General features: G+C 43.7%; 1 protein-coding gene across 1 annotated transcript in view; it reads right to left on the bottom strand.

The window, feature by feature from the left end:
- The window catches only part of LOC112261144 (C2 calcium-dependent domain-containing protein 4C), a 44,066-nt gene extending 19,119 nt beyond the window's left edge, over positions 1–24,947 (bottom strand). The window contains exon 1 of the mRNA XM_042328958.1: positions 24,613–24,947. The gene's annotated coding sequence lies outside the window, so the exon portion shown is untranslated. The remainder of the gene's footprint in view (positions 1–24,612) is intronic.
- Between the last annotated feature and the right edge of the window lie 552 nt (positions 24,948–25,499).

The following is a 25,499-nucleotide window of genomic DNA, read 5'->3' as shown; positions in this document are numbered from 1 at the left end:
CTTTGTCCCTGTACATTCTCTCTCTCTCTCTTTTGTCCCTGTACATTCTCTCTCTCTCTCTTTTGTCCCTGTACATTCTCTCTCTCTCTCTCTCTTTTGTCCCTGTACATCTCTCTCTCTCTCTCTCTTTGTCCCTGTACATTCTCTCTCTCTCTCTCTTTTGTCCCTGTACATTCTCTCTCTCTCTCTTATGTCCCTCTCTCTCTCTCTCTTTTGTCCCTGTACATCTCTCTCTCTCTTTGTCCCTGTACATTCTCTCTCTCTCTTTTGTCCCTGTACTCTCTCTCTCTCTCTCTTTGTCCCTGTACATTCTCTCTCTCTCTCTCTCTTTGTCCCTGTACATTCTCTCTCTCTCTTTTGTCCCTGTACATTCTCTCTCTCTCTTTTGTCCCTGTACATTCTCTCTCTCTCTTTTGTCCCTGTACATTCTCTCTCTCTCTCTTTTGTCCCTGTACATTCTCTCTCTCTCTTTTGTCCCTGTACATTCTCTCTCTCTCTCTCTCTTTTGTCCCTGTACATTCTCTCTCTCTCTCTCTCTTTTGTCCCTGTACATTCTCTCTCTCTCTCTCTTTTGTCCCTGTACATTCTCTCTCTCTCTCTCTTTTGTCCCTGTACATTTCTCTCTCTCTCTCTTTTGTCCCTGTACTCTCTCTCTCTTTTGTCCCTGTACATTTCTCTCTCTCTCCCTGTACATTCTCTCCCTCTCTTTTGTCCCTCTCTCTCTCTCTCTCTTTTGTCCCTGTACATTCTCTCTCTCTCTCTCTTTTGTCCCTGTACATTCTCTCTCTCTCTCTTATGTCCCTGTACATCTCTCTCTCTCTCTTTTGTCCCTGTACATTCTCTCTCTCTCTCTTTGTCCCTGTACATTCTCTCTCTCTCTCTTTTGTCCCTGTACATTCTCTCTCTCTCTCTCTCTTTTGTCCCTGTACATTCTCTCTCTCTCTCTCTTTTGTCCCTGTACATTCTCTCTCTCTCTCTCACTCTTTTGTCCCTGTACATTCTCTCTCTCTCTCTCTTTTGTCCCTGTACATTCTCTCTCTCTCTTTTGTCCCTGTACATTCTCTCTCTCATTTTTGTCCCTGTACAGTCTCTCTCTCTCTCTCACTCTTTTGTCCCTGTAAATTCTCTCTCTCTTTTTGTCCCTGTACATTCTCTCTCTCTCTCTTTTTTTTTGTCCCTGTACAGTCTCTCTCTCTCTCTCACTCTTTTGTCCCTGTACATTCTCTCTCTCTCTCTCACTCTTTTGTCCCTGTAAATTCTCTCTCTCTTTTTGTCCCTGTACAGTTCTCTTCTCTCTCTTTTGTCCCTGTACAGTTCTCTCTCTCTCTCTCTCTCTCTCTCTCCTCTCTCTCTCTCCCTGTCTTCTCCCTCTCTCTTTTTCCCCTGAACATTATCTCTCTCTCTTTTGTCCATGTACATTCTCTCTCTCTCTTTTGTCCCTGTACATTCTCTCTCTCTCTCTCTTATGTCCCTGTACATTCTCTCTCTCTCTCCCTCTCTCTCTCTCTCTCTCTCTCTCTCCCTGTCTCTCTCCCTCTCTCTTTTTCCCCTGAACATTATCTCTCTCTCTTTTGTCCCTGTACATTCTCTCTCTCTCTTTTCTCCCTGTACATTCTCTCTCTCTCTCTTATGTCCCTGTACATTTCTCTCTCTCTCTTTTGTCCCTGTACATGTATCTCTCTCTCTCTCTTTTGTCCCTGTACATCTCTCTCTCTCTTATGTCCCTGTACATTCTCTCTCTCTCTCTCTTTTGTCCCTGTACATTCTCTCTCTCACTCACTCTTTTGTCCCTGTACATTCTCTCTCTCTCTCTCACTCTTTTGTCCCTGTACATTCTCTCTCTCTCTTTTGTCCCTGTAAATTCTCTCTCTCTTTTTGTCCCTGTACAGTCTCTCTCTCTCTCTCTTTGTCCATGTACAGTCTCTCTCTCTCTCTTTTGTCCCTGTACATTCTCTCTCTCTCTCCCCTCTCTCTCTCTCTCTCTCTCTCTCTCTCCCTGTCTCTCTCCCTCTCTCTTTTTCCCCTGAACATTATCTCTCTCTCTTTTGTCCCTGTACATTTCTCTCTCTTCTTTTGTCCCTGTACATTCTCTCTCTCTTTTGTCCCTGTACATTCTCTCTCTCTCTTTTGTCCCTGTACATTCTCTCTCTCTCTCTCTCTTTTGTTCCTGTACATTCATTCTCTCTCTTTTCTCTCTGTACATTCTCTCTCTCTCTCTCTCTCTCTCTCTCTCTCTGTTCTCTCTCCCTCCCTCCCTCCCTCTCTCTCTCTCTCTCTCAGGAATGTTCTCTCTCTCCCTCTCTCTTTTTCCCCTGTACATTCTCTCTCTCTCTCTCTCTCTCTGTTCTCTCTCTCTCTCTCTCTCTCTGGGAACAAGAATGTTCAGAGAGAGAGAGGGGTCTCTCTTTTTCCCCTGTACATTTTCTCTCTCTTCTTTTGTTCCTGTACATTCATTCTCTCTCTTTTGTCTCTGGAACTCTCTCTTCTCTCTCTCTCTCTCTCTCTCTCTCTCAGGAATCTCCCTCCCTCTCTCTCTCTCTCTCTCCCTCCAGGAATGTTCTCTCTCTCTCTCTCTCTCTCTCTCTCTCTCTCAGGAACGTTCAGAGAGAGAGGTCTCTCTCTCCCTCTCTCTTTTCCCCTGAACATTCTCTCTCTCTCTTTTGTCCCTGTACATTCTCTCTCTCTCTCTCCCTGTACACATCTTCTTTCTCTCTCTTTTCCCTGTACATCCTCTCTCTCTCTCACACACACACACACACACACACACACACACACACACACATACGCACACGCACACGCACACACCTTCCTCTCTCCCTTGAAGTTGTTTTCTCATTTGGAGCTTGTTAAATGTCATGACTGCTTTTGATTTGATTTGTGTGTTTCTCTTCATACGGTCGCTGTGTTGATTTGACAGGCGTGATGAAGTGGTCTCGTTAGTGTCTGTCCTCCCCCTGTGTCTTCCAGGCATTTCTCTGTGAGTGTACGCATGTGTGTGTATGTGTGTATGTATATGTGTGTGTGTGTGTACGTGTTTATCTCCTAGTCATGTGTGTTAATGTGTAATCCTCCCCGATGAGTAAAGACAGAACACTGTGTCTATTGTAACTATGGGATGTGTCATCAACATCAGTTCCCTCTTGAAACTTTCAGATCATTCTCACACAAAGAAGTCAATGGAGTGCATCTTTAAAATCAAACTGTGAAAAGAGAGAAGAGTAAAGAATGTTTTTATTGCATGTAGACAAATATAGCAATTTTCAGTTATTTTAATTAACGTTGGAATCAATAGAAGATAATGAGGTCTGCATCAAATGCAGGAAACTTGAATTAGAACTTTAGGGTGAAGAGTGGGAACAGGAACGTTCAGAGAGAGAGATGGGTCTAGAGGTGGGAACAGGAACGTTCAGAGAGAGAGAGGGGTCTAGAGGTGGGAACAGGAATGTTCAGAGAGAGAGAGAGGTCTAGAGGTGGGAACAGGAATGTTCAGAGAGAGAGAGGGGTCTAGAGGTGGGAACAGGAATGTTCAGAGAGAGAGAGGGGTCTAGAGGTGGGAACAGGAATGTTCAGAGAGAGAGAGGGGTCTAGAGGTGGGAACAGGAATGTTCAGAGAGAGAGAGGTCTAGAGGTGGGAACAGGAACGTTCAGAGAGAGAGGGGTCTAGAGGTGGGAACAGGAATGTTCAGAGAGAGAGAGAGGTCTAGAGGTGGGAACAGGAACGTTCAGAGAGAGAGAGGGGTCTAGAGGTGGGAACAGGAATGTTCAGAGAGAGAGAGAGGTCTAGAGGTGGGAACAGGAACGTTCAGAGAGAGAGAGGGGTCTAGAGGTGGGAACAGGAACGTTCAGAGAGAGAGAGGGGTCTAGAGGTGGGAACAGGAACGTTCAGAGAGAGAGAGGGTCTAGAGGTGGGAACAGGAACGTTCAGAGAGAGAGAGAGGTCTAGAGGTGGGAACAGGAACGTTCAGAGAGAGAGAGGGGTCTAGAGGTGGGAACAAGAACGTTCAGAGAGAGAGAGGTCTAGAGGTGGGAACAGGAACGTTCAAAGAGAGAGAGGGGTCTAGAGGTGGGAACAGGAACGTTCAGAGAGAGAGAGGTCTAGAGGTGGGAACAGGAACGTTGCAGAGAGAGAGAGGTCTAGAGGGTGGGAACAGGAACGTGCAGAGAGAGAGAGGTCTAGAGGTGGGAACAGGAACGTCAGAGAGAGAGAGGTCTAAGAGTGGGAACAGGAACATGCAGAGAGAGAGAGGTCTAAGAGTGGGAACAGGAACATGCAGAGAGAGAGAGGGGTCAAAGGGTGGGAACAGGAACATGCAGAGAGAGAGATGTCTAAGAGTGGGAACAGGAACATGCAGAGAGAGAGAGGTCTAAGAGTGGGAACAGGAACATGCAGAGAGAGAGAGGTCTAAGAGTGGGAACAGGAACGTGCAGAGAGAGAGAGGTCTAAGAGTGGGAACAGGAACATGCAGAGAGAGAGAGGTCTAAGAGTGGGAACAGGAACATGCAGAGAGAGAGAGGTCTAAGAGTGGGAACAGGAACGTGCAGAGAGAGAGAGGTCTAAGAGTGGGAACAGGAACATGCAGAGAGAGAGAGGTCTAAGAGTGGGAACAGGAACATGCAGAGAGAGAGAGGTCTAAGAGTGGGAACAGGAACATGCAGAGAGAGAGAGGTCTAAGGGTGGGAACAGGAACATGCAGAGAGAGAGAGAGGTCTAAGAGTGGGAACAGGAACATGCAGAGAGAGAGAGGTCTAAGGGTGGGAACAGGAACGTGCAAAGAGAGAGAGGGGTCTAAGAGTTGGAACAGGAACGTGCAAAGAGAGAGAGGGGTCTAAGAGTGGGAACAGGAACGTGCAGAGAGAGAGAGGGGTCTAAGAGTTGGAACAGGAACGTGCAGAGAGAGAGATGTCTAAGAGTGGGAACAGGAACATGCAGAGAGAGACAGGTCTAAGAGTGGGAACAGGAATGTGCAAAGAGAGAGAGGGGTCTAAGAGTTGGAACAGGAACCTGCAGAGAGAGAGAGGTCTAAGAGTGGGAACAGGAACATGCAGAGAGAGAGAGGTCTAAGAGTGGGAACAGGAACATGCAGAGAGAGAGAGGTCTAAGAGTGGGAACAGGAACATGCAGAGAGAGAGAGGTCTAAGAGTGGGAACAGGAATATGCAGAGAGAGAGAGAGGGGTCTAAGAGTGGGAACAGGAACATGCAGAGAGAGAGAGGGGTCTAAGAGTTGGAACAGGAACCTGCAGAGAGAGAGAGGTCTAAGAGTGGGAACAGGAACATGCAGAGAGAGAGAGGTCTAAGAGTGGGAACAGGAACATGCAGAGAGAGAGAGGTCTAAGAGTGGGAACAGGAACATGCAGAGAGAGAGAGGTCTAAGAGTGGGAACAGGAATATGCAGAGAGAGAGAGAAGTCTAAGGGTGGGAACAGGAACGTGCAGAGAGAGAGAGGGGTCTAAGAGTTGGAACAGGAACCTGCAGAGAGAGAGAGGTCTAAGAGTGGGAACAGGAACCTGCAGAGAGAGAGAGGTCTAAGAGTGGGAACAGGAACCTGCAGAGAGAGAGGGGTCTAAGAGTTGGAACAGGAACCTGCAGAGAGAGAGAGGTCTAAGAGTGGGAACAGGAACATGCAGAGAGAGAGAGGTCTAAGAGTGGGAACAGGAACATGCAGAGAGAAAGAGGTCTAAGAGTGGGAACAGGAACATGCAGAGAGAAAGAGGTCTAAGAGTGGGAACAGGAACATGCAGAGAGAGAGAGGTCTAAGAGTGGGAACAGGAACATGCAGAGAGAGAGAGGTCTAAGGGTGGGAACAGGAACGTGCAGAGAGAGAGAGGTCTAAGAGTGGGAACAGGAACATGCAGAGAGAGAGAGGTCTAAGAGTGGGAACAGGAACATGCAGAGAGAGAGAGGTCTAAGAGTGGGAACAGGAACGTGCAGAGCGGAACAGGCTCCAATTACAGGTAAGGACTAGTTAGATTGTTTCAACAGCATTGCTAACTACCTGATTTATATAATCTACTATACATTAGCTATGATAAGCTGATAGCCTACCCCTCCGCCTTCTCTTTTAAGGTGGTGATGCTGACAAAAATTAAAAGCCTATGCCCCTTCAAAGGTCTGTGGACGGCCCTGTGTGGGAAGGTGTGAAGGGCTGACAAAAATCACCAAAACATCACAAGTCCTGTTAAATGATGAAAGAATATGACTCACATAGGCTACTACACAAACCTGACTTTAAACCTTAGCACTTTGTTTTCTAAAAGTGTACTATCTAGAACCTAAAATGGTTCTTCGGCTGTCCCCATAGGAGAATTCTTTGAAGAACCCTTTTTGTTTCCATGTAGAACCCTTTGGGGTTCCATGAAGAACCCTTTCCACGGAGGGTTCTACATGGAACTGAAAAGCATTCTACCTGAAACCAAAAACAGTCTACCTGGAACCAATAAGGGTTCTCCTATGGGGACAGCTGGAACCCTTTTTTCTAAGAGTGTTCAGAATGAAAGGCTGTTCAATGCTTGTTAGTAAAAAACAAAACGCTCTGTTGAGTGTTCCAGGCAGCCGGATCTCAATTCAGTCACTATTCTGACTCTCTCCCAAATAGCCTCTACTAACAAACGTACGTGTCATTTCATTTCCCATTAATTGATGTATTATGAGATACAGTAGAAGGGTTGTTTAAGTCTCTTTAGAACGCTGCCGACGGCAGGAAGGATTCCCGCTGGTTCCGAGCTCAATGAACGGCATCGACACATCGCCGGAGGGAGAGGAGGAAGTGGAGTGAAGTAGTCGTTTAATCAAATGAGGACCTTCAGGGCCCTTTTCTCCATCCTTTCTCCATCTTTCCATCCTTCCCTCCATTCTTCCTGCTCTGTGCTTTGCTTTGGTATTATTAGGGCACCTTCTGTGTGACTCACTGCGAAGTGTTTTTTGGATGATGGTTGGTATTTATAGAAGGACGTTGAACCGAGGACCAAGAATCACATGTAGTGGAGTGGTTAGACACGTACAGTGTTATTTTCTATCTCACACTCACACATCAACTAGCCCTCCCTTGCAAAGGGGAAAGGAATTACCTTACAGTCTCTGTCACTCATTGTCTGCTTAGTGTGGCTGAATATCCCTTTCACATTGAAATACTCTTATCGTAAGGCGCGAGGATCAAGATAAAGATCTAGCTAATGATCGATGACATCTCTGGAACGTGGAGGTGTTGGCTTTCATTCTTGTCCTAATATTTCATTCATCCGTGGCACGTGCTCCTGCCATCTGTCGTGTTCTACCCTTTCATAGATTGTCTCCATCATCTCTTCCCTCCGTCTTACTCTAGGCCTAAGGTTTTTTAGATAATGTATCAGGTTCATTTCCCCATCTCTTTTCAAGCCTGGCTTCGCAGAGTCCGCCCACTCACCTCTCCTTCTCTCTTTCTCTCTCACCGTATTCTCCTCCCCCCATCCTTCAATATGGTTCCCATCAAATATCTTAGACAAGCAGGCCTGGAATCAGTCTGTCTTTATGTGTTGAGGTGATGAGGGTGAGTCAGTCAGCGTGTCAGATGGGCAGTGGTGATTTCTGAGGTCTTTCTTACAGTATCTCAGTTTCAGACTGTTCTGAGAGAACATTCTGAAAGATTCCAATTGCATTTGGTTCTTCTCACATATGAAATGGAAATGTCTCACAGCTTAAAGGGATAGTTACCCAAAGTCAGATGAACTCATGGATACCTTGTTTATGTCTCTGCATATGGTTTGAAAGAAGTTCAAGTTAGTTTCTGGAGCAATTTCTAACGAGCGTTAGCGCAATAACTGAAAGTCTATGGGATCTGCTAGCATAAGCACAATCAGCTAGCGGATCCCATAGACCTTCAACTTCCTTCAAACTGCATACAGAGACATAAAAATAGTGTCCATGATTTAATCTGACTCTGGGTAAATAGAAAATAGGGCTTAATTGCCATAATCTTTAACTATCCCTTTAAGGGGAAACACAAAGCTTAGGTGCATAGCCGAAAGGGGCGATCGGATTGAATCCCAGCCTTAGATTTAAGCACAGAAGAGCTATGACAGTTTCATGAAATTGGCAGTAGCAACACTCCTTCTGATTAGGCTATGCTGTAAATGTCCTATTTATAAATGTGAGATGTGCTCTATAGTCCATCCAAAGCCCGAACCACTGCTTTTAATCAGGGCAAGGTGACCGGAAACATGACCGAATACAAACAGTGTAACTATTCCCTCCGCAAGGCAATCAAACAAGCTAAGCGTCAGTATAGAGACAAAGTAGAATCGCAATTCAACGGCTCAGACACAAGAGGTATGTGGCAGGGTGTACAGTCAATCACGGATTACAAAAAGAAAACCAGCCCAGTCACGGACCAGGATGTCTTGCTCCCAGGCATACTAAATAACTTTTTTGCCCGCTTTGAGGACAATACAGTACCACTGACACGGCCCGCAACTAAAGCATGCAGACTCTCCTTCACTGCAGCCGACGTGAGGAAAACATTTAAACGTGTCAACCCTCGCAAGGCTGCATCCCCAGCATCCCCAGCCGCGCCCTCAGAGCACGGCATCCCCAGCCGCGCCCTCAGAGCATGCGCAGACCAGCTGGCTGGCGTGTTTACGGACATATTCAATCAATCCCTATCCCAGTCTGTTGTTCCCACATGCTTCAAGAGGGCCACCATTGTTCCTGTTCCAAGAAAGCTAAGGTAACTGAGCTAAACGACTACCGCCCCGTAGCACTCACTTCCGTCATCATGAAGTGCTTTGAGAGACTAGTCAAGGACCATATCACCTCCACCCTACCTGACACCCTAGACCCACTCCAATTTGCTTACCGCCCAAATAGGTCCACAGACGATGCAATCTCAACCACACTGCACACTGCCCTAACCCTTCTGGACAAGAGGAATACCTATGTGAGAATGCTGTTCATCGACTACAGCTCGGCATTTAACACCATAGTGCCCTCCAAGCTCGTCATCAAGCTCGAGACCCTGGGTCTTGACCCCGCCCTGTGCAACTGGGTACTGGACTTCCTGACGGGCCGCCCCCAGGTGTTGAGGGTAGGCAACAACATTTCCACCCCGCTGATCCTCAACACTGGGGCCCCACAAGGGTGCATTCCGAGCCCTCTTCTGTACTCCCTGTTCACCCACGACTGCGTGGCCACGCACGCCTCCAACTTAATCATCAAGTTTGCGGACGACACAACAGTGGTAGGCTTGATTACCAACAACGACGAGACGGCCTACAGGGAGGAGGTGAGGGCCCTCGGAGTGTGGTGTCAGGAAAATAACCTCACACTCAACGTCAACAAAACTAAGGAGATGATTGTGGACTTCAGGAAACAGCAGAGGGAACACCCCCCTATCCACATTGATGGAACAGTAGTGGAGAGGATAGTAAGTTTTAAGTTCCTCGGCGTACACATCACAGACAAACTGAATTGGTCCACTCACACAGACAGCATCGTGAAGAAGGCGCAGCAGCGCCTCTTCAACCTCAGGAGGCTGAAGAAATTCGGCTTGTCACCAAAAGCACTCACAAACTTCTACAGATGCACAATCGAGAGCATCCTGGCGGGCTGTCTCACCGCCTGGTACGGCAACTGCTCCGCCCACAACCGTAAGGCTCTCCAGAGGGTAGTGAGGTCTGCACAACGCATCACCGGGGGCAAACTACCTGCCCTCCAGGACACCTACACCACCCGATGTTACAGGAAGGCCATAAAGATCATCAAGGACAACAACCACCCGAGCCACTGCCTGTTCACCCCGCTATCATCCAGAAGGTGAGGTCAGTACAGGTGCATCAAAACTGGGACCGAGAGACTGAAAAACAGCTTCTATCTCAAGGCCATCAGACTGTTAAACAGCCACCACTAACATTGAGTGGCTGCTGCCAACACACTGACTCAACTCCAGCCACTATAATAATGGGAATTGATGGGAAATGATGTAAAATATATCACTAGCCACTTTAAACAATGCTACCTAATATAATGTTTACATACCCTACATTATTCATCTCATATGTATACGTATATACTGTACTCTATATCATCTACTGCATCTTTATGTAATACATGTATCACTAGCCACTTTAACTATGCCACTTTGTTTACATACTCATCTCATATGTATATACTGTACTCGATACCATCTACTGTATCTTGCCTATGCCGCTCTGTACCATCACTCATTCATATATCTTTATGTACATATTCTTTATCCCCTTACACTTGTGTCTATAAGGTAGTAGGTTTGGAATTGTTAGCTAGATTACTTGTTGGTTATTACTGCATTGTCGGAACTAGAAGCACAAGCATTTCGCTACACTCGCATTAACATCTGCTAACCATGTGTATGTGACAAATAAAATTTGATTTGATTTGATTTGAATATCTTATTAAAAGTCTGTGCACAAACTCTCAACTGTCTCTCAAGTCTCATGTCATATCCAGACAAGTCAAGTTCTGGACAGCCAGGTCTGCATGCCTCACTGCGTCTGTCTGGGACCACTCAGAAACATGACATGTCTCTAACAAAGTCAAGGAGGTGGAGAGAAGGAGAAAGGTGCACACATATACTGATGTTCAATCAAACCCTCTATGTGGAAATCCATATACAAGTAAGATGCAAATTGGTTAAAAAAATAAATTGTTATGGTCCCTAGAGCCGGACAGTTACCGTGGTAATATAAGCAATAGAAACAGGTTGCAGTTCACTCTGTCTCCCACAGCCACTACGCAGGGTAAACAGCTTGAGAAACATCTAAAAAACAATCAGAGCGTTACAATAGAAGAGTGCAATTTAAAGTAATCACATACTGTGGTGATGACTAAAGGGTATTAACAGTGGGGTTCAACACAAGTGCAGGCAGAAAGACCCAGAATGTCAGCAGGCTGTTTGTTATTGTGTCACTTTCTCTCATCCAAAGAGACTTACAGTTAGAAGAAAGGGCACAGAGACAATGCCTGTAGTGTTCACCGTTGAGGAGGAGGAGAAATACAGGCGGAGGTGTGACAATAAACAGGCCTGCTGAGAGAAAGAGAGAAAGAACGAGAGAAAGAAATAGAGAAAGAGAAACAACACTCCCACAGGCCCTCATTTACAGATAAACATTGGTGCAGTGGGGTCCAAGATCAAAACATGGCACAATCTTCATTTCAACCCGAGTTGAACAAAGTTCCTTATATTATACCTATAGCATTGATGTAATCACAGCTACCATCTAAAGTAGTGCTTCACAATTCTATGGTAATGCTCCTGTTGTCATGCCGATAATCAGAATTACAAGGATATATTATCATGGTGAGGGGAGTGCCATCAACCCACACCTTGCACATATTGTTGACACATGTTGTCTGCTGCACTTACTCTGATGTGTACCCAGTATTATAATACATCTCTTAGATCAAATTAAAAACATATTTTATTTTATTTTAAAAAGTAAAGGGGGAATTAAATAAATAAATAAAGACAAAATAGATACACTACATAGACCTCATTATGAATCAATATATTCTCCCCAGTCAGACAGTAACATCTGTCGAAGCATATGCCAGCAGGCTTTTATGTTTGGCCAACCCACTCACACCACCCTGGTGCTCCCAATTCCAGACACACAAGACATCAGGTGACTCAACGTGCTCTCATAGCAGTTCGTAATATTTTGTACGTAAATCCAAGACATTCCATTTAGATATTTTATATTTTGTATGGTACAATTTATGTACAAACGTATGTGGACACCCCTTCAAATTCTGCCCTGCTAGAGCTGCCCCGATCAACTGTAAGTTATTGTGTGGAAACGTCTAGGAGCAACAATGGCTCAGCAGCAAAGTGGTAGGCCACACAAGCTCAAAGAATGGGACCGCTGAGTGCTGAAGCGCATAGCGCGTACAAATTGTCTGTCCTCGGTTGCAACACTCACTACCAAGTTCCAAACTGCCCCTGGAAGCAACGTCAGCACACGAACTGTCGGTAGCATCCTGAAATGGCCGAGCAGCCGCACACAAACCTGAGATCACCACGCGCAATGCCAAGTGTTGGCTGGATTGTTAAGCTCGCCACCATTGGACTCTGGAGCAGTGGAAATGCGTTCCCTGGAGTGATGAATTACGCTTCACCATCTGTCAGTCCAACGGACGAATCTGGGTTTGGTGGATGCCAGTAGAACGTTACCTGCATTCGGAATAGTGCCAACTCTAAAGTTTGGTGGAATGGGAATAATGGGGTGGGGCTGTTATTCATGGTTCACACTAGGCCACTTAGTTCCAATGAAGGCAAATCTTAACACTATAGCATATGACATTCTAGATGATTCTCTGCTTCCAACTTTGTAGCATGACAATGCCCTGTCAACAAAGTGAGGTCCATACAGAAATGGTTTGTCAAGATCCATGTGGAAGAACTTGACTGGACTGCACAGAGCCTTAACCTCAACCCCATCCAACACCTTTGGGATGAATTGGAACGTTGACTACAAGCCAGGCCTAACAGCCCAACATCAGTGCCCGACCTCACTAATGCTCTTGTGGCTGAATGGAATCAAGACCCCGCAGCAATGTTCCAACATCTAGTGGAAAGCCTTCCCAGAAGAGTGGAGGCTGTCATAGTAGCAAATAGGGGACCAACTCCATATTAATGCCCATGATTTTGGAATGAGATGTTCAACGAGCAGGTGTCCACATACTTGTGGTCATGTAGTGTATGTATTAATTTGTGGATGTCATCATTTTTCGTATATATTCCAATTTATTTTTCAATCTCTTTTTCCATTTTAAAATTTAAAATACCTTTCGCTGACGCGCCTCACTCAATGTGACACGGATCAGCTATTTTTAATTAGACCTTATAGCCAAACTTTCAATCGGAAGCTAGTCAGCTAATTAGCGACTAGCTATTTAGTAATTGTTAGCCACTGCTAGCGGCCTTTACCCTCTGCTCAGTCACCAGCCGTTTTTTTAGCCTGGATAATACCTGCTAGCCTCGGACTGTTTTTATCCACTACAACGCCGGATTACTGCCATAAACCGTGGACCATTGATCATCACAGCTAGCTAGCTGCCACTGAGTGACCCAGCCCCGAAGCCCTGAGCAAGTCGCATCTCCCGGCTAGCAAACGAAATTACCACAACTACAGTACCTCTTTCGCCATCTGGCCCGGTCCCTTCGTCGACACAGCGCCGCCCCGCCGTACCACCACAACTGGTCCGCAGATGTAATTCCATCATCTGTGCCTTCAACCGGCCTTTGCCGGGCGTCAGAGCAGACGCTTCTACCTACCCCGGCCTACTTTAAACGCTGTGTCTCAAATGTTAATATGACTTGTATACTGTTGTTTAGGATACTTATCATTGTTTTAGTTTACTGCGGAGCCCCTAGTCTCCATGTACATGCCTCAGATACCTCCTTTGTCCCTCCTCCAACACATGCGGTGACCTCACTCAGTATAACCAGCGTGTCCAGAGATGCAACCTCTCTTATCACTCAGTGCCTGGGCTTTCCTCCACTGTACCCGAACCCCACCATACCCCTGTCTGCACATTATGCCCTGAATCTATTCTACCACACCTAGAAATCTGCTCCTTTTATTCACTGTCCCCAGTGCACTAGACAACCAGTTTTGCTAGCCTTTAGCTGTACCCTCATCCTAATCCTCCTCTGTTCCTCGGGTGATGTGGAGGCTAACCCAGGCCCTGCGTGTCCCCAAGCACTCTGATTTGTTGACTTCTGTAATCAAAAAGCCTTGGTTTCATGCATGTTAACATCAGAAGCCTCCTCCCTAAGTTTGTTTTACTCACTGCTTTAGCACACTCCGCCAACCCTGATGTCCTTGCCGTGTCTAAATCCTGGTTTAGAAAGGCCACCAAAAATTTTGAGATTTCCAACTACATCATTTTCCGTCAAGATAGAATTGCCAAAGGGGGAGGAGTTGCAATCTACTGCAGAGATAGTTAGATAGTTCTGTCATACTTTGCAGGTCTATGCCCAAACAGTTCGAGCTTCTAATTGTAAAAATGTATCTCTCCAGATAAGTCTCTCACTGTTGACTCCTGATATAGACCCACCTCAGCTCCCAGCTGTGCCCTGGACACCATATGTGAATTGATTGCCCCCCATCTATCTTCAGAGTATGTTCTGTTAGGTGACCTAAACTGGGATATGCTTAACACCCCAGCAGTCCTACAATCTCAGGTAGATGCCCTCAATCTCACACAAATCATCAAGGAAACCAACAGGTACAACCCTAAATCCGTAAACATGGGCACCCTCATAGATATTATCCTGACCAACTTGCCATCCAAATACACCTCTCCTGTTTTCAATCAGGATCTCAGCAATCACTGCCTCATTGCCTGCATCCGCTAAGGGGCCGCGGTCAAACGACCACCCCTCATCACTGTCAAACGCTCCCTAAAACACTCCCTCAAACGCTCCCTAAAACACTTCTAATCGACCTGACCCGGGTATCCTGGAAGGATATTGACCTCATCCCGTCAGTCGAGGATGCCAGGTCGTTCTTTAAAAGTAATTTCCTCACCATCTTAGATAAGCATGCTCCTTTCAAAAAATGTAGAACTAAGAACAGATATAGCCCTTGGTTCACTCCAGACCTGACTGCCCTCAACCAGATCAAAAACATCCTGTGGCGGACTGCAATAGCATCGAATAGTCCCCGCAATATGCAACTTTTCATGGAAGTCAGGAACCAACACACACAGCCAATCAGGAAAGCAAAGGCTAGCTTTTTCAAACAGAAATGTGCCTGCTGTAGCTCTAACTCCAAAACGTTTTGGGACACTGTAAAGTCCATGGTGATCAAGAGTACCTCCTCCAATCTACCCACTGCACTGAGGCTAGGTAACACGGTCACCACCGATAAATCCATGAGAATCGAAAGTTTCAATAAGCATTTCTCTATGGCTGGCCATGCTCTCCTCCTGGCTACCCCAACCCTGGCCAACAGCACCCCCCGCAGCTACTTGACCGAGCCTCCCCAGCTTCTCCTTCACCCAAATCCAGATCGCAGATGTTCTGAAAGAGCTGCAAAACATGGACCCGTACAAATCAGCTGGGCTAGACAATTTGGACCCTCTCTGCTATAGACCTATTTCCATCGACCTATATCCATCCTGCCCTGCCTTTCTAAAGTCTTTGAATGCTAAGTTAATTAACAGATCACTGACCATTTCGAATCCCACCGTACCTTCTCCGGTTTCCGAGCTGGTCATAGGTGCACCTTAGCCACGCTCAAGGTACTAAACGATATCATAACCATAGCCATCGAAAAAAGACAGTACTGTGCAGCCGTCTTCATCGACCTGGCCAAGGCTTTTGACTCTGTCAATCACCGTATTCTTATCGACAGACTCAATAGCCTTGGTTTCTCAAATGACTGCCTCGCCTGGTTCACCAACTACTTCGCAGACATAGTTTAGTGTGTCAAATCGGGGGGCCTGTTGTCCGGACCTCTGGCAGTCTCTATGGGGGTGCCACAGATTTCAATTCTTGGGCCGACTCTTTTCTCTGTATATATCAACGATGTCACTCTTTCTGATCCACCTCTACAAAGACAACACCATTCTGTATACATCTGGCCCTTCTTTGGACACTTTGTTAACTAACCTCCAAACGAGCTTCAATGCCATACAACACTCCTTCCGTGGCCTCCAACTGCTCTTAAACGTTAGCAAAACTAAATGCATGTTTTTCATCCATTCACTGCCCGCACCCACCCGCCCGACAAGCATCACTACTCTGGACGGTTCTGACTTAGAATATGTGAACAACTCCAAATACCTAGGTGTCTAGCTAGACTGTAAACCCTCCTTCCAGACACATGTCAAACATCTCCAATCCAAAATCAAATCTAGAATCAGCTTTCTATTTCGCAACAAAGACTCCTTCACTCACGCCGCCAAACATACCCTAGTAAAACTGACTATCCTACCGATCCTCGACTTCGGCGATGTCATCTACAAAATAGCTTCCAATACTCTATTCAGCAAATTGGATGTAGTCTATCACAGTGCCATCAGTTTTGTTACCAAAGCGCCTTATAACACCCACCACTGCGACCTGTATGCTTTAGTCGGCTGGCCCTCGCCACATATTCATCGCCAGACCCACTGGCTCCAGGTCATCTATACATCTATGCTAGGTAAAACTCCGCCTGATCACGGCTCACTGGTCACGATAAAAACACCCACCCGTAGCATGCGCTCCAGCAGGTATACAGTGGGGAGAACAAGTATTTGAAACACTGACGATTTTGCAGGTTTTCCTACTTACAAAGCATGTAGAGGTCGGTAATTTTCATCATAGGTACACTTCAACTATGAGAGACGGAATCTAAAACAAAAATCCAGAAAATCACATTGTATGATTTTTAAGTAATTCATTTGCATTTTCTAAATTGTAATTACTTTGCTACTTTGGCCTATTTATTGTCTTACCTCCTCATCCATTTGCACACACTGTATATAGACTTTTCTTTTTTTGTGTTATTGACTGTACAGTTGTTTATTCCATGTGTAACTCTGTTACTCTCTGTTGCTTGTGTCGCACTGCTTTGCTTTATCTTGGCCAGGTCGCAGTTGTAAATGAGAACTTGTTCTCGACTAGCTTACCTGGTTAAATAAAGGTGAATTATTTTTTTTTTAGCAAATAACATTTTAAAGCATTTAGCCCTCTCACTACAGGTGTCAGTCATACAAAAGTTATAAATCCAAACTGCTTCTCTAGCATATTAGTAAGAATGTCTCACCCCATGTTCAAGAATGGCGTTTCTCCCCACATTCAGATTACAACCTCTTGCCACAACAACAAGCCACAGAAAGTTGGTTGAAATGTCAGTTTATTCCACCAGAAACAACTGAACAAATTTAACAACAAATTTTGTGGTTTAACTCAAATATACTAATTGATAAAAAAAATAACATTATTATTATTTTAATTTTTTTAAATTACTACCAACTAATTGCAGCATTTCCGCAAGAATGGAAGAGGCAAGTGGAAAGGGCAAAAGTAAGGAACTTGTCTGTCGGCCCTGCATTAATTAAAGACCAAAATTGTTCTTCTTCGGGATCGGTGTCCTGTCCATGGGACGATGAGCTAACATAGGCTAATGTGGTTAGAATGAGGTTGTAAGTAACAAGAACATTTCTCTGGACATAGACATATCTGATATTGTCAGAAAGCTTAAATTATTGTTAATCTAACTGCACTGTCCAATTTACAGTAGATATTACTGTGAAATAATACCATGCTATTGTTTGAGGAGAGTGCACAGTTTTGAACATGACAAGTTATTAATAAACAAATTAGGCACATTTGGGCACTCTTGATACAACATTTTTAAGAGAAATGCAATGGTTTATTGGATCAGTCTAAAACTGTGCACATACACTGATGCCATCTAATGGCCAAAATCTAAATTGCAGCTGGGCTGAAATAATACACGATGGTCTTCTCTTGCATTTCAAAAACAATGGCACAAAAAAATTGAAATTAATGGTTTGTTTTTTCTTTGTGTTATCTTTTACCAGATATATTGTGTTATATTCTCCTACAAACTTCAAAGTGTTTCCTTTCAACTGGTACCAAGAATATGCATATCCTTGCTTCAGGGCCTGAGCTACAGGCAGTTAGTTTGGGTATGTCATTTTAGGCGAAAATTGAAAAAAAGGGGAGGATTCTTACGAGGTAAAAGAAAATTGTGCTAAATAAAAAAGTATACGAGTTTCATTTAAGGACCAAAAAATTGAAAGCTGTACCATAAAGATTGCAAAAACAGTTGGGAATAGATTTTTGATGTACCCATTCCTAGGCACATGAACTGACACGCAAAACGGATTGAAATCTTTGTCAATTTACATGAATATACAAAATTCTTGAAAGCAATAGAATGTTATATACATATGGACGGTAACAAAGCAAATGATGTAATGATTTTGTCTCTTTGCAGCAAATGTGAAGAGCTGGGGTGGTTGTATCCCCCATATACAGTTGAAGTCAGAAGTTTACATACACTTAGGTTGGAGTCATTAAACCTTGTTCTTCAACCACAACAAATTTCTTGTTAACAAACTATAGTTTTGGCAAGGACATCTACTTTGTGCATGACACAAGTCATTTTTCCAACAATTGTTTACAGACAGATTATTTCACTTATAATTCATTGTATCACAATTCCACTGGGTCAAAAATGTACATACACAAAGTCAACTGTGCCTTTAAACAGCTTGGAAAATTCCAGAAAATGATGTCATGGCTTAAAAGCTTCTGATAGGCTAATTGACATCATTTGAGTCAATTGGAGGTATTCCTTTGGATGTATTTCAAGACCTACCTTCAAATTCAGTGCCTCTTTGCTTGACATCATGGAAAAATCACAAGAAATCAGCCAAGACCTCATAAAAAAATTGTAGACCTCCACAAGTCTGGTTCATCCTTAGGAGCAATTTCCAAATGCCTGAAGGTACCACGTTCATCTGAACAAACAATAGTACGCAAGTATAAACACCATGGGACCACGCAGCCGTCATACCGCTCAGGAAGGAGACGCGTTCTGTCTCCTAGAGATGAACGTACTTTGGTGCGAAAATTGCAAATCAATCCCAGAACAACAGCAAAGGACCTTGAAGATGCTGGAGGAAACAGGTACAAAAGTATCTATATCCACAGTAAAACGAGTCCTATATCGACATAACCTGAAAGGCCACTCAGCAAGGAAGAAACCTCTGCTTCAAAACCGCCACAAAAAAAGCCAGACTACGGTTTGTAACTGCACATGGGGGCAAAGATCATACTTTTTGGAGAAATGTCCTCTGGTCTGATGAAACAAAAATAGAACTGTTTGGCCATAATGACCATCATTATGTTTGGAGGAAAAAGGGGGATGTTTGCATGTTGAAGAACACCATCCCAACCGTGAAGCATGGGGGTGGGGCAGCATCATGTTGTGGGGGTGCTTTGCTGCAGGAGGGACTGGTGCACTTCACAAAATAGATGGCATCATGAGGGAGGAAAATTATGTGGATATATTGAAGCAACATCTCAAGACATCAGCCAGAAAGTTCAAGCTTGGTTGCAAATGGGTCTTCCAAATGGACAATGCTTCAGAGGATGCATGACTTAACCTTCGCATCTCCCGAGCCCATTGGGGAGTTGCAACAATGAGACAAGTTCATAACTGAAAATGGGGTAAAATACAAACAAATGAAATGTTAAAAGTAAAAATATTTTGTAACCATACCAAACGTAATGTATACTAATTTGAGAGTCTCAAGATTTATGGTTACTATGTTATGTCTAGGCCAATCTGGGTGACTAAAATAAAGGGACGTGCTGTATCCATTTCAGAGTCCAGTCTGGGCTAGCAATTAAACAATGTTAGAGTGTATTACTTTATACTTTTTGTTCAGCTGCTGTGCCAGGTTCAGATATGTGTAACTCTTTTTCTCTTCACTGAGTGTCATTGTCAGCCCCCCTCCATCATTTTCAATCATGCCAGAAGTGCTTTCCTAGTGACAGATAAAAACTCACTTACTTCACCCACTGCCATTACTTTGATGCTTTAAAGATTTTACACTTCTTTCGATTTTATGTACATTTTAGTCGTTTAGCATACACTCATATACAGAGTGACTTAAGGTTAAGTGCCTTGCTCAAGAGCACATCAACAGATGTATCCCTTATGTATCCCACATAAATACTTAAAACTGTGTGGCTTCTCCTTTTTATCCCTTTATGTGGACAAGATGTTTGTGTCTCTGCAGTAACATCTTCATACAGGAAGTGTTTATCTTTCCATCTACCAAAGTCCAGTGAGGAACGAGAGATAGGAGAGACAACCCTTAATGATGTCTCTATGACACATCTGATGATTACCTTACTAACACACACACACAAACACACACACACACACACACATCTCTATGGCACATCTGACAATTACCTTACTAACACACACACACACACACACACGCACACACACACACACACGCCAGTATTTACAAACAGCATGACAGCTCAGTCAGATCACTAATATTTTAATTTCCCCTCAACGGTGAAGATGAAACTTTCCTGAGGCCAGTGTAAAAAGGAATGGATTCTCAGAATTATGACTTGTTGCAAAATTCCACATTGAGGATATTTAGTAACTGTACCTATCTAGTGTGTATGACTCATTTATACTGTGTGTGTGTGCGTGCGCGCACGTGTGTGTGTGTGTTAAAACACACACAAATTCTAATGAAGTTCAGCAGCAGGGCTCTCACCCGACATGTCCACATTAATCAGCTCATCAGCTCACACAAACGGAAAGCAAGACCCTCGAAGGTCACGTCGAAGCTGGAACACACACACACACCTTTTTATTTATTTATTTATTTATTTTGTATTCTATCTTGCGCATTTCCTGCCCCCCCCGCCCCCCTTTTTTTTCACCTTCTCCTCTCTGCTCTCAAACCATCAATGTCTCAGCAGTGCGGGGAGGGCTTCTCCGTCTGCCCTTCCTCCTATCTGTCTTTTGCTCGTTCTCATAGCAATCAGTATCAAATATGGGTTGTTACCAACTATTGACTAAGTGTCTCACTGTTTCAACTTTATGCTATTTAAATAAAAATCTTCTCATGATCAAATAAAGCCAAAATGAATGCTAACCTTATCATATTCTTTCTGTACTAATGAAATCTCTCCTTCGGGAGTCCACTGTATTTTATCTAACAATAACATGGGATAATCTTAAATCAGTCTCATTAATAATTGAATATATGTTGCATAGTTTTGGATACATTATCTACAGTAATTTACCATCCCTAAGAACTGCTTCATATTTAATTTCAAAATTTAATTTTAATGCTTATAAAATCCCAATTTTTCTATCTCAATCTATTTTCCTGCCCTATTGGCTTAAAATATGTCCTGTCCAAACCTCAAAGGACCATATCCTCCCCCATTTATTATCGATGATGAATAGGATTTCTGTTAATGTTGTAATACCAAATCAATAGCAGCCAATTCGAAACCTTCATGGTTAGTGTTTACAACAGAGTCCTGAACCTCCTCCTCCTCCTCCTCACTAGAGTCTATTCCCTCGCTCCCCGTAACTTTTCCTGCCTCAATTCCACTTTCTCCTCTGAGTCTTGCTGCTCATAGTGAACTGCTTATCTCTCCACCTCTCCTAGCTCGGCTGCTCGCCCCCACCCTACTAAGTTATGTTTAATGGTACGGCTTATCTCTCCACCTCTCCTAGCTCGGCTGCTCGCCCACCCTACTAAGTTATGTTTAATGGTACGGCTTATCTCTCCACCTCTCCTAGCTCGGCTCGCCCACCCTACTAAGTTCTGTTTAATGGTACGGCTTATCTCTCCACCTCTCCTAGCTCGCCCCCACCCTACTAAGTTCTGTTTAATGGTACGGCTTATCTCTCCACCTCTCCTAGCTCGCCCCCACCCTACTAAGTTCTGTTTAATGGTACGGCTTATCTCTCCACCTCTCCTAGCTCGCCCCCACCCTACTAAGTTCTGTTTAATGGTACGGCTTATCTCTCCACCTCTCCTAGCTCGCCCCCACCCTACTAAGTTCTGTTTAATGGGACGGCTTATCTCGGGACGCATTCCACTGAGGAAAGCTATTTTTAATTGTTGACTATATAGGGCCTTGAGTCCCTCCACTGCCGGGGATTCTTTTAACCCACTATTCTCCCGGAGCGTCATATATATACTATATACAATAATACTACTACCGGTCATAAGATAAAACAACGTTTCAAATAACATGATCAGATCACAGTTACTACTCTAGAAACCTCCACAAAGAGAAATTATTGTACCCTTATGGCCATCGGAAGAGACACTCAAGAAAGCTGCCCTTAGTCCAAGGAAATCTGCCCTTAGTCCTTAGTCCTATGCCATTTCTTTCTTCTCATTGGTTCAAATTACAACTATGTCAAAGAACTATAACCGCGTTCACAATTATCAATTACTCTATTTACCTTAAAATCAGTATCACAAATGACCTTTAAATTCCTTATCCAAATGGCCCTCCCACGAGGCTGATCAGACCACAAGGGAAAGCCATGATAGAGGTCAAGAGTCATACCACCCTTTTACTGTCGTGTTCCTTACTATATTAGACAAATTAAAGAACCCTTTATCTAAAGAATTCACGTGTTTAATTCAAACTCAGAAAACAAAACTTCTAACATTCCATATGTGAGTGTACCCCTTTAAGATATGTGTCTCTAGGAAACAAGAAATCTCCTCAAACCCAAAGGCTAAAAACAAACATAACATTACATTTCCAAAGAAAGACAATGAAGCACTCCTTTTCTCAGAAAAAACACTTTGTCAAACTACCCCGATTCAGTAACCCAAACGTTGACTTCAAACAAGACCTAATGATCATTCCATTGTACTCCTTCCAGTCATTAGTTTTACACACACAACTGTGATTAATATGCACTGTTCCTGTAAAATAAAAATGAACTCAACCTGCAATCCCCTTTACCGACCTGACATGGTTCCATGTAATGGAAACAGATTATAATGTTTAGAATATATTAACTTCCTGTTCAAATTCACTGGTGTTACCTAAACAATCAAACCAAAAATCAATAACCGGGAACTATCACAAAACTTTTACGATTCAACTATTCAGACTTCCCTCTCTTACAGCCAAATATAGCCCAGTGAGCACCACCAACCAGTGATGCCCACCTAGCAATTTTGTTGCTAGTTTTAGCATCTTTTCAGACTACCCTGACACATTTTTGCTACTTTTAAAAATGTATTTGGAACTTTTAGCAACTTTTGAAAAGTGACTCAAAGCTATAATGCACGCATTTCCCCTCTAAATGACACAAAAATCTTCTCTGTCACACCCTCAGTCACAACCTCATTGTCTGGCTGCAAAAGTGCCTTCTGAGTGACGTCAGCAGCAGGCGCTCAGCCCGTGCCCAGGCAGCAGCAACTTCAGCGAATTTCAAATAATTGTTGGCTGACTGCAGCAGCAGTAATACAGGTTTGACAAGCCAAACCCAATGAAAATAGTTGGTCACAAATGTTTGATCTTGAACAGAACTTACAACATCAATCAACATCTCTCCAACATCGCTCCTAAATTGTACTGCCAGAAGTACAGAAAAGAGTGGGAGTCTATTCCTGAACAACTTTCAAATCAATTTGAGTAACGCTATTGTATATTCTACGCAATGACGCAGTTTTACGTTATCAAGCAATCATATCACAAAGTCATTTAGCAACAAATCAACCTGCCTCCAGCAGCTTACCCTGAAAATTAGTTGACAACACTGCAACCAACCCTCTTGTTCCTGCCTCTAGGCAAAAATATACCCCCTACTCCAACTGAGTTCTGCTTTAATTCTATCGTAAGAGTAAAACCAAACTTTACAACTTTCTCTACCCCAAAATGTAAAAGTACCATGTACTTCGCTAAATGTATAACTTATGTCAGTCAATCCATTACAATGAAAAACATTCGATGGGCACAACTATCGTAATTATCTCTCTTAAATACAATCAGAATGAAATTTTGTCTATCGGTGCCTAGGCTGAGATACAAACCCGAGTCGTAGGCAAGAGTTCCACCCCTCGACCACCATCACTATTGGAATGATGGAGCCTCCCCGCAAACAACCCTACTATTATAATTGTCTGTAGTCGCAAACTCCGGCACCGAGACAATTCCCAGAAAATAGCCCTAATTTAAAGGTCCAAGCTTTTCCCCAGTGAGGATTCTCCTTACTCTCTCTCTCATTGTCTCTGTGTTTATATCCCACTGTAAAACAACCGCTGCCCCTGTCCTGGGGTCCCGTCTCCTTTTACAGCCGCCCAATCCTTTCCTTCTACCTATCTGACCTTTTTCTGTCTCATCTCCATATCTCTTATGTATCTACTTTATCATTAGTTCGAATTTTTCTACATCTAGACTTCTCTCAAATTTGTACTTCTTTCTCCATTTTGGGCTAAAATAGGCGTTGTTCTTATCTTTTCCCTGCATATATTTCTCATATCCCATTAATTCCGGGACTTCATTTGAGGATTTAATGGCCATTGTTAGTTAAACTTCGTAGTTACTATGTTTATTCTCCCTATCTAGGAGTATGTGCTTCTATGATCTATGTGTGTGCTTTTTTTTACTATAGTTTTGTCCCATGGTATATTCTCACAATCTACGTATTTACCTCCTTTCCGTTAGTTTCCCTAAGTTCACAAATAGTTTACATTCATTTGTAATGGCCCCCTATATCTCTTCTCTTTACCGACCCACTAATATACTCTTGATCAGGTTCCTGCTTAGATCTCAATATTAGTTTGCTTACATTGATAGTGCAGACACCTCCTGTTATTTCGGACTAGTCACTGAGGACTTTCCATTCCTAGGTGGCTTCTAAATCCAATTCCTGTCTTCCAATTCCATAGAATACTAACTATATCAGGGTTCTTTCCACAAAATTCTAAAGACAGGTCACCAGATCAGAATGCCCCATCGATTCTAAAAATCAACGTCTAAACCACACAAGGGTCATTCTCCAAATGTAGCCCAAACGTCATTCCCCAAATCCGCAAATAAAGTTTTACTGACCTTGTTTGTATGCTGGGAAAAGCAATGTTCGTGAGATTCCGTCACCGTCTCTGTCGACCTTAGGCCTGTTATTGAACCCCAATTTCAGGGGACAGGTCTTGAATTTACGGGTCAACGACCCGCCTGTGCACGGTTTTCGGCGTGTTATCTTCGGACGACAGGGACAGATTTTGGAAATCCGCTCGAAGGACCAAATTGGTAAGTAATTTTGTAATCAATGTTCATAAATTTAAATTATCTTTATCTGTCTGCTACCCAGAGGTTGTAAAGTTCTGGTCTTAAATGAAACAGACAGAATCCCCAGCTCACAATTGATCAGATCCAAGTTTATTTGCGAGAGCTCCCCTGTACATTCACAAAGACGTTCCTTTTATAACATTCTAACCTACGCACATACATACACACTAAGATTTGGATTCTCTCTTCTTCTCCTGAAGTCTCCCCAGAGTTTATTACCACTCAGCTGACAGTTCCAGTCCTCCCCAGATACGGGAAACCTGGAGGGGCTCTCCCTGTCCTATCTTATCTCTCCAGAGTTATAGCTGGGTCGGTTCAAACATAGGTTAAGGATCCTCTTTGTTTTCGTTAGGCACACACATGCATTCCTTTCTTCCCCCCTCCAACCTAGTTGGAGCTGTGTTTATTATTTTTAATTACTCATTGTTCATGCTACATAACCTCTAATCCCTAATGGTTAAGTTTCCGGGTAGAATCATATAATCAATTATCTTAAACCTTCATAAATTCTTTTAACAAGAACCCCCCTATCCATGTCGACGGGACAGTAGTGGAGAAGTTGGAAAGTTTTAAATTCATCGGTGTACACATCACGGACAAACTGAAATGGTCCATCCACACAGACAGTGTGGTGAAGAAGGCACAACAGC

Source organism: Oncorhynchus tshawytscha, linkage group LG10, assembly GCF_018296145.1.
Source record: "Oncorhynchus tshawytscha isolate Ot180627B linkage group LG10, Otsh_v2.0, whole genome shotgun sequence".
NCBI classification, from domain to species: Eukaryota; Metazoa; Chordata; class Actinopteri; order Salmoniformes; family Salmonidae; genus Oncorhynchus; species Oncorhynchus tshawytscha.
The sequence above is the reverse complement of the archived record's forward strand: the minus strand, read 5'-3'. Positions and strand labels throughout refer to the sequence as shown.